Source organism: Alligator mississippiensis, chromosome 15 (genome assembly GCF_030867095.1).
Source record: "Alligator mississippiensis isolate rAllMis1 chromosome 15, rAllMis1, whole genome shotgun sequence".
Classification (NCBI taxonomy): domain Eukaryota; kingdom Metazoa; phylum Chordata; order Crocodylia; family Alligatoridae; genus Alligator; species Alligator mississippiensis.
In genome coordinates, this window is record NC_081838.1 from 11,898,004 (window position 1) to 11,907,646 (window position 9,643).

Here is a 9,643-nt window from a genome sequence, read left to right on the forward strand (position 1 = left end):
TAATGACTTCATCCACTATGAAAATTTCATCGGTGAATGTTTGTTCATAACCTTTTTCAAATCTCCCCTTGGTTCTAGACACCCTCACGTGGTCTCCTTTTCTGAACAGGGGTGTTGCTGTTTTTGTTTTAAAGTAGTCTCCGTACAGTTTTCCACACGCGGGGAGAGTTTGAGGAGTTCACATCAACAGGTCTGGCCCGGATAGTTCTGTGAAAGCTGTGGTTATAGCTCTTTAGAAACTCTGGTAACGCATCAATATAGCGAAAGGTAAAATACCTCCACATCTTTGATTTTAATGTTCTATTAAACCTTTCTACAACTGCTGCTTTCACTTCATTATTTGTAACAAAATGGTGGACATTATACTCTTTTAGCAGTTTGCTGAAAGGCTTGTTTAAAAATTCTTTGCCCCGGTCAGTCTGTAGTTTTTCAGGTACGCGACCCGTTGAGAAAATGCTTTTAAAGGCCTTGGATATTTCACCTGCCGATTTGTCTTTTAGACTCAAGGCCCAGGCATGCTTGGATAATATGTCTATCACAGTTAAGATGTACTTAAAACCACTGTTGTGTTTGGAGAACTATTGCATATCCACCAGATCTGCCTGCCATTGTGCATCTACATCTGAAACAACAGTCTTGTTTCTTTTAAAATGTCTTCTTGCTGGTTTGTGTAGGGTGTAAGGATCCTGATCTGAAAGCCAGGCGGTGACATGTCTTCTATTCAAATTCTTATTCTGACTTTGGCTGCTTCAAAAAGCAAGTTCACCCCACCAAAACTACCCGCCACCCCGGTGCGTAATAAATTTTCTTTAACAAAGACCCCCCTGGAGACATGACCGGTAGCCGTGGTACCCACCTCACCAACACATTTACGGAGGATTTAAAGGCCAGACGACAAATTTAAATAGTGGCAAAACAAGATTTATTAGTGAAAAGCAGCACATACAGGGTTATTCAGTCATGTCCTGAACCCCTCTCTTTTAGACATGAACAAAGCCAGTTCGCACACGAGATCTTTATTCTCATAGGTCCACCAACGCGTACGTTTTGAAAGTTCTCCATCAAGACATCACATACCTGCAAAGAGCCAAAAGATTTAACACAGCCCACCCTGTTACCGTAGAAAGCCGCCCCCCTCCAAAATAATTCTAGGCTACTTACCTCAGAAGTTTTTGTTTTGGATTTGTGCACAGGGCAAAGGTGGGCTGTGGGCTTGAGCTCTGTGCTCTGCTGCCTTTGACCCCCGAAGGCCATGTGCCGGCAACGTCATGTGTCCCCTGTCTGCCTGCCTGGCAGTGTCGCATGGCTCCCAGGGCAAGGGCAGTAGGGCACAGAGCCTCATCCCACCTCTGCCCCGTGCACAAATCTGGGGGGAATGTGTCCCCCATGCCTCTCTTGGGGGAGCACACAGCTGCAGGGAGCCACGCCTCCCCCATGCTACTGGATGAGCCGCCTTTTCTGTCTCATGAACCACCCAGCCCGTCTGCATGTGTGTGTGTGTGTGTGTGTGTGTGTGTGTGTGTGTGTCTGCCCCTCACTCCCAAGCCACAGCCCCTCCAGCCCTGCTGCTGCCCCTCACTCCTGAACCACAGTGCCCCGCATCCTGCCAGGGTATATGGGGAACTCTCCCCCAGGTTCCAGCCTCATCCCCACACACACCTACAGCCCCCCACGCCTTCACAAATAAGCCCCCGTGCATGCACACGCACTTGCACACACACACATGTGCACGCACATTCACGTACACACACACACACTTCAAAAATAGCATCTCATGATTTACATTCGAAATCTCTTGATTTTTAACAGTTTGTCTCATGACTTTTGACACAGTGAGGCTGGCAATGCTGGATAAGAGGCAAGGCTGTGTGTTAGAAGGGCACTGAGATGGGGTCCAGGTTGGTGTCTCTATTGCAGTGCAGGGCAGGAGCCGGCATGAGGGCAGGCCTGGCTGGCACTCAAGATAAGGGCTGGGCAGTGGAGGGACTATAGAAGCCAAGGCAGGGAGCTTGAACATGAGACCGGGTTGGACGCACACGTGTGCATGTATGCATGTGAACGTGGCTTCTGAGTGTCTCTATCCTCTGTGTAGGAGTGAGTGTTCACAAGCAAGGGCAGGTCACAGCTGTAGGGACCAACATGGTTTAGGCAGTGTCCTTGCGTGGCAAGTGCCCCCAGACCTGGGGCTAAGAAGCTGTAGAAGCTGGGCAAAAGAAACAAAACTGAATGTGTAGCGCATGAGTCATAACAAGGGTTGTAAAAAAACCCCAGGCTGTTAACCAAAAGCAGCTGCATGGAGATTAGCCTGGTTTCGCTTACTGCGGTTTGACTGTGACAGTCATTTAAAATATGTAGTTTCACTGAGCGCTCAGAGTATTTCATTATAATGCTAAACATGGGGCTGGGAGAAGCAGCAGCGGTGGCAGCAGCGAGTGAAGCAGGGGCCCAGGGTCAGGCAGCAAGAAAGTGGGGTCTGGTCCTGCACATGGTGCTGGAGCCAGCAGGGAGGAGCGGTGGCAGGGGTGGGGAGGGCAACTGGTGGCATGACTGTGGAGTCCCGGCTGGGGCCCAGGGCCAGGGCTGGCAGGAGCATGGGGTCTGGGCTGGCAGGTTGTGTAGAACCAATTCTGTTTTTACATTAAATCCTATGGAGAAATGGGTTTCACTTAATGCTGTTTCGCTTAGCGCTCAGTTTTTCCAAAGCCAATTAAGAGCACGAAGCAGGGGTTGCCTGTACTGGCAAACATCCTCCACCCCACCTGGGGCTCCAGATGTTTCCAAAGCATTTGGTAGGTATCCTACATGCAGGCCCAAGGCCAGAGGCTTGAAGTTTGGATGTCCCCAAGTTTCATTTGCCCTCAGCAATACTGCCGCAGGACCAAGCTAGGGAGGAGTCTCCCATTTCCATAAAGTGGGCATAAAGCAAAGATCTTCCCAGGGGAACTGAATGTGGGAGGGTAACTATGCATTACCTCTGCGGGTACTACCCCATGCCAGAAAAGTGGTTATCCTCCCTGTGCTGCTGCTGCAGAGATGAGGAGGGGTGGCAGGAGGGTCCTAGTGCTGCCCATCCACTATAGTGTTTACCCTTGGCCACTGGGTTCCTGGGACGGGGTACTTACTCAGAGCTCCGTGCCCCTGGGACTCTGTCCTCGAGTCAGCGTTCAGCAGAAACTGCTGGGGAGGTGAACAGCTTTATCTTTATTAGGAACAGGATTCATCCCCGTGCCCCAGTTGTCAGCCTCTTGCTCAGGCTTTGTGCCTCCCAGCATCCCTGCCCTGAGACCCTCCCAAACAGCTGTTCCCAGCCAGGGCAGGTACAACAACCCCTGTGAGGCTGCTCTTGGATGCCCAGTGTCCACCTCCAGTTGCACTCATCTCCAGCTCTGCTTTGGATCTGGGGGTGCAGAAGGCAGCTGCAGTGGCAGAGAGGGCAGGAGTGGTGCTGAGGCAGCATCTGCTCACTCCATCCCCAGAGGTGTAACAACAGACAGGAGCCCAGGGCAACTGTGACACCTGGGCTCAGGGGGTGGCATCTTCTGGTTGTCACTGCTGGTGTAGTCACACATCTGCATGTATTTTTTCACCCTCCCCCCAACTCCCCAAAAGTGAGCTTCTGGATCAGCTGTCCATCCATCCCACCCTGTGAGGAGAGGGAATGGGGAGCAGGGCAGGGACCTGGGACTTGAATTGTGGCTTGAGATCCAGGACGGGATGGATGAAGTGTGGGAGCACAGAGCAGACAGGGGAGCCCAGGGCCTGTGCTCATCGGCCTGTGCACTAGGCTGGCTAACCTGGGTCTTTTTCCTTGCCCTGCACTGACCTGCCAGGTGACCTTGAGTAAGTCCATCCCCTTCCTGCACCTCAGGTTCCCTCCCCACTCCTTCTGTCCAGGGCAGCATCTCTTCAGGACACGCCCTGTCCCCAGTATATGTCTGATTGGCATGTAGGGCTGCAGAGCTTCTCAGCACATCTGGATCACTAATTATAATGATCGGGGGAGACCTCAAGGGGACTAAAGGGCAGGGAAAAGTATGTGGGGTTTTGGCTGCCTTTTCCTGGGAGCAGTTGGCTGGATCCAGGATGGGGAGGGCTTGAAGAGGGGTCTGTCCTGTAGAAGGGCTGATTCAGGATGCAGCTGCAGAAGTTAATGAGGAAGCAGGACAGTTTGAGGAACTGGGTAGTTATAAGTTAGAAATGTTGGCAGGTAGGAGACCATGTAGTCACTGCAAAACAGAAGTGGACACTGTGAAAACCAGAAGTAACATGCAAAGCAGAAGTTGGGCAGGTCCCTTGGAAAAAGATTAAATTAAACAACTGCAAGTTTTGTCAAGCAGCTTCTGCATTAGTCATATGCCTAGGAATTTAAAATTGTGTGTAGGTGGGGGATTAAGCCCTACCACAGTTTTGTAACAAGGAACTTTTGACATGCCAGATCCATTTTGTCAGCTGTGTGACCAATGGAACAAATGGATGCAGGGGACTGAGAAATGAACTAAATCAAGCCAAACCCACTAGCAAAAATAATATTGTGGACCACTGCAAGGTTTTCTAGTGGCCGCACCAGACAAATCAAAGTTATTTGGACCTGCTTTTAAATTATCCAAAACTCTCAGCAACAACTGGATGATTCACAAGAACAATTAGCCAACACACAGCAACAACTGGCCAATTGCCAACAGTAGAATTTTCCTTGCTAGTGAAAGACACCGCCTTACAGGTCAACTCCATGAAAGATGCTTTCAGTTTTACTGCCATTAAAACTAAACCTTTGCACTTAAAAACAGAGGTAAAAAGGGCAGTAAGACATGACCGATGCTGAAAAAGCAAGTGCCTGAAAACCCAAACCGCCGTTCAAGTAGTGTTGAAGCAACCCATAAAAGGAACACGTTAAAGCTGAGCATGATAGCTATCAGGTGGAGATTGCACAGCTACACCAGCAACTAAAAGCAGTGTCAGCGGTAGCAAGTGCAGTCAGGGAGGGGATATGTGAACCTTAATTCAAACCCCTACACTGTAATGCAAGCTGGGGTAAAAATAAGAAGAATGCAAGTGAAACAATGACTTGGACCCAGAAGAGTATAATTAAGTTTGTAGGGGATGTAAGGAACAGCTTTTCAACAAACTATTACTCTACCCTTCTCAAAAAAAAAAAATCCTAAAAAATTAGAAGTTCTAGGATGGTGTAAAAGTACAAGGCTGCCAGCCCCACTGACTCCAATTGCTCCTAAACCGCAGTAGCTGCTGATCCTGGCCCGAAACAAATGGGGACAACCTATTGCCACATTAAATGTGAAAGAAAAAAGTTTCTCATGCCCAGACACGGCTGCTGTCAATAAAAAGCCCAGATTAAATCTGTGGACAATGAAGAAAAGGGTGAGGCTGATGTTGGGCAAAGGCAGCTGATGTGCAGAAGGAGAAACAGCCACATCCTGGTGAACAAACAAGTTGTTTGCCAGTGTTGTTTTCTCTAACTTTTTCAGTCTGAGTTTACAAAAAGCTGTTGCTCCTTCATCACCTGTTCAACTCATTTAGCTTCCCTGTGCGTGTCAGAGGAGAATTTATACTGATGTGAAGTCTGCAATGCTGGCAGGATCGTTGGAGTAGAAACCAAGGTTATCAGCATGTTGCATGTGGGGATGAGGAAGGCTGGAAGGGAACGGAGACCCAGCTAGACATCCCCGTGCACTTAGCCAGTCACTTGTGTGCAGAGTTGTCACAAGCTCATTAAAGAACCTCAAGTGAATTTGTATCCAGTATTTTGCCAGGTGCCTGCATTACAAATGTTACAAGAAGCAAAGTCTTTTTGAAATATCTTCTATTGCTCCAACAGTATCGCTGGGAGTCCTGTTAGGACACTATACTCAAAGGCTTGTCTTACCTCACTCCTTACTATACCGTTGATCCATTAAAGGCATCACCGAAGAAGCCTTGCGTGTTCCCTGGGCCATCAAGTCTACAACAACACTCCAGCCTCACTGCAGCAAATGTTACAAAGTCATAGATTGATACTTTGCAAGGGGCTGGAAGGGACCTCGCAAGATCATCAGGTCCAGCCCCGCCGCACTAGGCAGGAAAGACAACCAGGGTCAGGTGACCCCAGCAATGTGACCCTCCAGTCTCCTCTTGAAGATTTCCAGGGTAGGCGATTGCACCACCTCTGGAGAGAGCTTATTCCACAGTCTGGACACTGTAATTGTGAAGATGTTTTTCCTAATGTTGAACCTGAAATGGTCTCCCACAAGTTAGTGGCCATTGCTCCTGGTTTTCCCCAAGGGTGTCCTGGTGAACAGTTGCTCACCAAGCCCTTGATGTATTCCCCTGATGTAGTGGTGAGCTGCTACCAAGTCCCCTCTCAGCCTTCTTTTCCTCAGCCTGAAGAAACTCAGGTCCCTCAGCCTTTCCTCATATGCTTTGCCTTGCAAGTCTCTGATCATATGGGTGGCCCTTCTCTGGACTCTCTCAAGCTGTACCATATGTTTGTTAAAGTGCAGTGCCCCGAACTGGACGCAGTACTACATCTGCGGTCTCACCAATCCCAAGTAGAGCAGAAGAATCACTTCCTTCGTTTTGCTAGAGATGCACCGATTGATGCATGCCAGACTATTTGCCCTGCTGACTACAGCGTCGCACTGCTGGCTCAGATTCATACTGTGATCTATTGTTACTCCCAAGTCCCTTTTGTTCATGGTGCTGGTCAGTTTGGCACCGCCACATTTGTAGGTGTGTACAGGGTTGTTCATCCCCAGGTGGAGCACTTTACACTTCCCAATGTTAAGCTTCATCCCAACTTGCCAGCCTGTCTAGGTCCACCTGTAACTGTAGCCTATCTGCAAATGTGACCACGCTTCCCCATAAATTGATGTCATCCGCGTATTTGGCCAGTGAGCTCTTCACCCCCACATCTGAATGCTTGATAAAAATGGTGAAAAGTACTGGACCAAGCACCAACCCCCATGGGACACCACTGGCCACTTCTCGCCAAAATGACACAGATTCGTTCATTAGGACTCTCTGGGTCGTACCCTCAGCCAGTTTATACCCACCTGTCTCGCAGTCAGTTGTGGTTCTTTGAGAAAAGGAGTCAGAACAAGAATTTCCCTGCGGTGTAACTGCAAAGAGCAATGCTGCTCTGGTTTGTCTGCTGATTCAAATGAGCTGCTGAGTGGGTAGTATTAAACACAATGTGTTGTTTCCTTGTGTGTTACAAGTTTCCAGATGTGCAGTTGCTCAGGTCTGCAACTGTTGTCCCTAGGGCAGTGTGTCAGACTGAGCTGGCCCCCAAATGTAATAGCCCAAGGCAGAGAGCCACTTGGACCCTGATAACGGTCACCCCAGGCAGGGGGTGCAGCAGGGCCCACCCTGACCAGCCCTAGAGCCCAACACCACAGCACCTGATCCTCACTCAGCATCATACTGAGCAAACTCCCTCCTCCCACAGGTCATGTGCCCACCACTCAGGTTCCAGCAAGGTCAGAGCCAACATGAAAAGAGCCCCAGGCCCTGAAAAAAATGAGCAAAAAGTAAGAATCAGCCTTTTGGCTCAGCCCCAACCTCGCACTAGCCCAAGTGCCCTGTGCCCTCCAGTCTGAACTTGGGTGATAACCTTTACAAAAAGGAAAGGCAGAACCCATAGCAGCCTCTCTCCCCACCCCACCACTGGCAGCACAGCTGGACCAGAGCCAAGCAGAGCAGGAGCAGATGCAGGCTGCCTGCTGTGGGTTTGGGGTTTCCTGCCCTCCTTCCTTTGGAGCCCCATGCCAGCTGCATACCCCCTGCCTGCCAGGGAGCAGCAGAGAGCACAACCCCATGCCACCACCCCGGCTGCTGCTAGGCACCTCGCCATGGTGGCATGGTCAGCTTGGGGACGGTGGGCAGCCCTCATCCACCCCATCCTGCACACAAAACTGGACAAGCTGCCTGGACAAGTCACCCATGGCTCCATCCCACTCCACACCCACACCCATGCATGGCCCTGGCTGGACAGCCCCCTTGCCCGGGCAGCCCCCTTGCCCTACTCCCTCCCTCACTGTGGGGGCCTCAATCTGCCCCACCCCCATGCCCCTTCCCCCATAGATTTACCTACAGGGAGCTGCTCTCCAGGCTGCCTGGCTGTGTTCCCAGCTACATGCATTCCCTGTGTCCGGTTCTCAGCAGCCCCTTACAAGCAGGAAGGCTCCCAGCCTACAAAGGGAAAAATGCCATTTCCTGCCGTTCCCTGCGGATGCTGGAAATCTGGAACAAATGTTTTCCCAGGGTCATGCAATCCGGGTCAGGGCCTTATCCTGCCCAATTAGCAGCGGGTTATCACCCTCATCATAATATCAAGTAAAAAAGAGATCTCAAGTCAAATAGAAATACTCTGCAGGAGATCTGAAACTTATGATTTCCTTTCACAACTTGTCATTTATAAGCTAAGCTGCATTTTATACCTCTACAGACTCCTCCGGCTTTGTTGGGAGCAAAGAGTGCCACCAAGTGGAAATGCTGCCCATTGCAATGACTGGCCCCCACCAAGCTGCTCTGCCCGAATAGATTTGAAAACAGTTCACAGTTCACACACATTTCTCCATGGGGCTTCTACAGGGTTACTCCAGTCCTTTTGAGACCCCATTCAACCCTGGACATATGGGCAGTGGAATAATTTAGAGGGTGACAGGGAAAGCATCCCTGGGTGCCCATGTGGGGTGAGAGAGGAGGCAAGAGCCCTCATCCAAGACAACACAATTAAAGTTTCATAAGGTGGTATTTTCAGTACCTGAGGTCAGATCCAGGGCCCATTCAGGCTAGTGGGAATCACTCCATTAACTCAGATGGGCTTTGGACCTGGCCCTTCAGCATGGAACACAAGGTCACATGGCGCAAAGATATTCCTGGTACGAATTCGGGTCGGTCAGACCTCTGCATCCCACCACCCCATCTCTGCAGTGTTCAGGAGGCCTCTCAGGAGCATCACAGAAAGTGCTGAGCATCCATCCGTGTGTCCGCAGGGTGAGTTTTCATTGTGGAAAACATTGTCCTAAAATGCACAGCAGTCTTAACTATTTTGGAAAGCCAGGACACAGTGCTGACTGGTGACTAGGTGATTAAGCCACATGACAGTTACAGCAGTGATTATGCTTAAGCTTTATGTATTCGTGCTTTTGAAAGCTGCCTTGTACCGTGGTTGTCTCTTCAATCTGTGCCGTTTGCACCTTGTGTAGGAGGCATATGTCACTCATGTCTAACTGGGGCTGACTGATATGTCTTGGGATCCTTTCAGGCTAAGGACAGACATTACACATAAACCAGTTTAAGTGATCAGAAACTGGTTTAAACCTCTAGCAGAACAGATGTTCAGTGCACATAAACCAGTTTGAAAATGACTGAAGCCAGTTTGAGATAAACCTGGTTGAATGTGGTATGAGACATAACTGATTCGGGTCAAACCAGTTTATGCAACGTCTGTCCCAGACCCTTTGCTAGTTTAAGTTAAACCAGACTCCCTCAGCATCCCAGCATGATCTCTGGGCTGGACAGGGCTCTCTGTTCCACAGCAGAGCTGGCTCCTCTCCTCTGCTCCCTGGCTGGAGCTCCAGCAGAGACTGCAGGCATGCCTGCCTCCCCCCGTCCCCTCCCCACTCCCTGCTAAGCCGGGATTATT

The 9,643-nt window shown here is 50.0% G+C and overlaps 1 long non-coding RNA gene across 1 annotated transcript; it reads right to left on the reverse strand.

Annotated features, from left to right (window-relative positions):
- Positions 1-899: 899 nt before the first annotated feature.
- LOC132245574 (uncharacterized) lies at positions 900-9,572 on the reverse strand. Its single transcript, XR_009457274.1, has 2 exons — positions 8,083-9,572; positions 900-7,503 (listed from the first exon to the last, which is right to left on the reverse strand). It is a non-coding gene; the product is annotated as an uncharacterized LOC132245574 (long non-coding RNA).
- Positions 9,573-9,643: the final 71 nt, after the last annotated feature.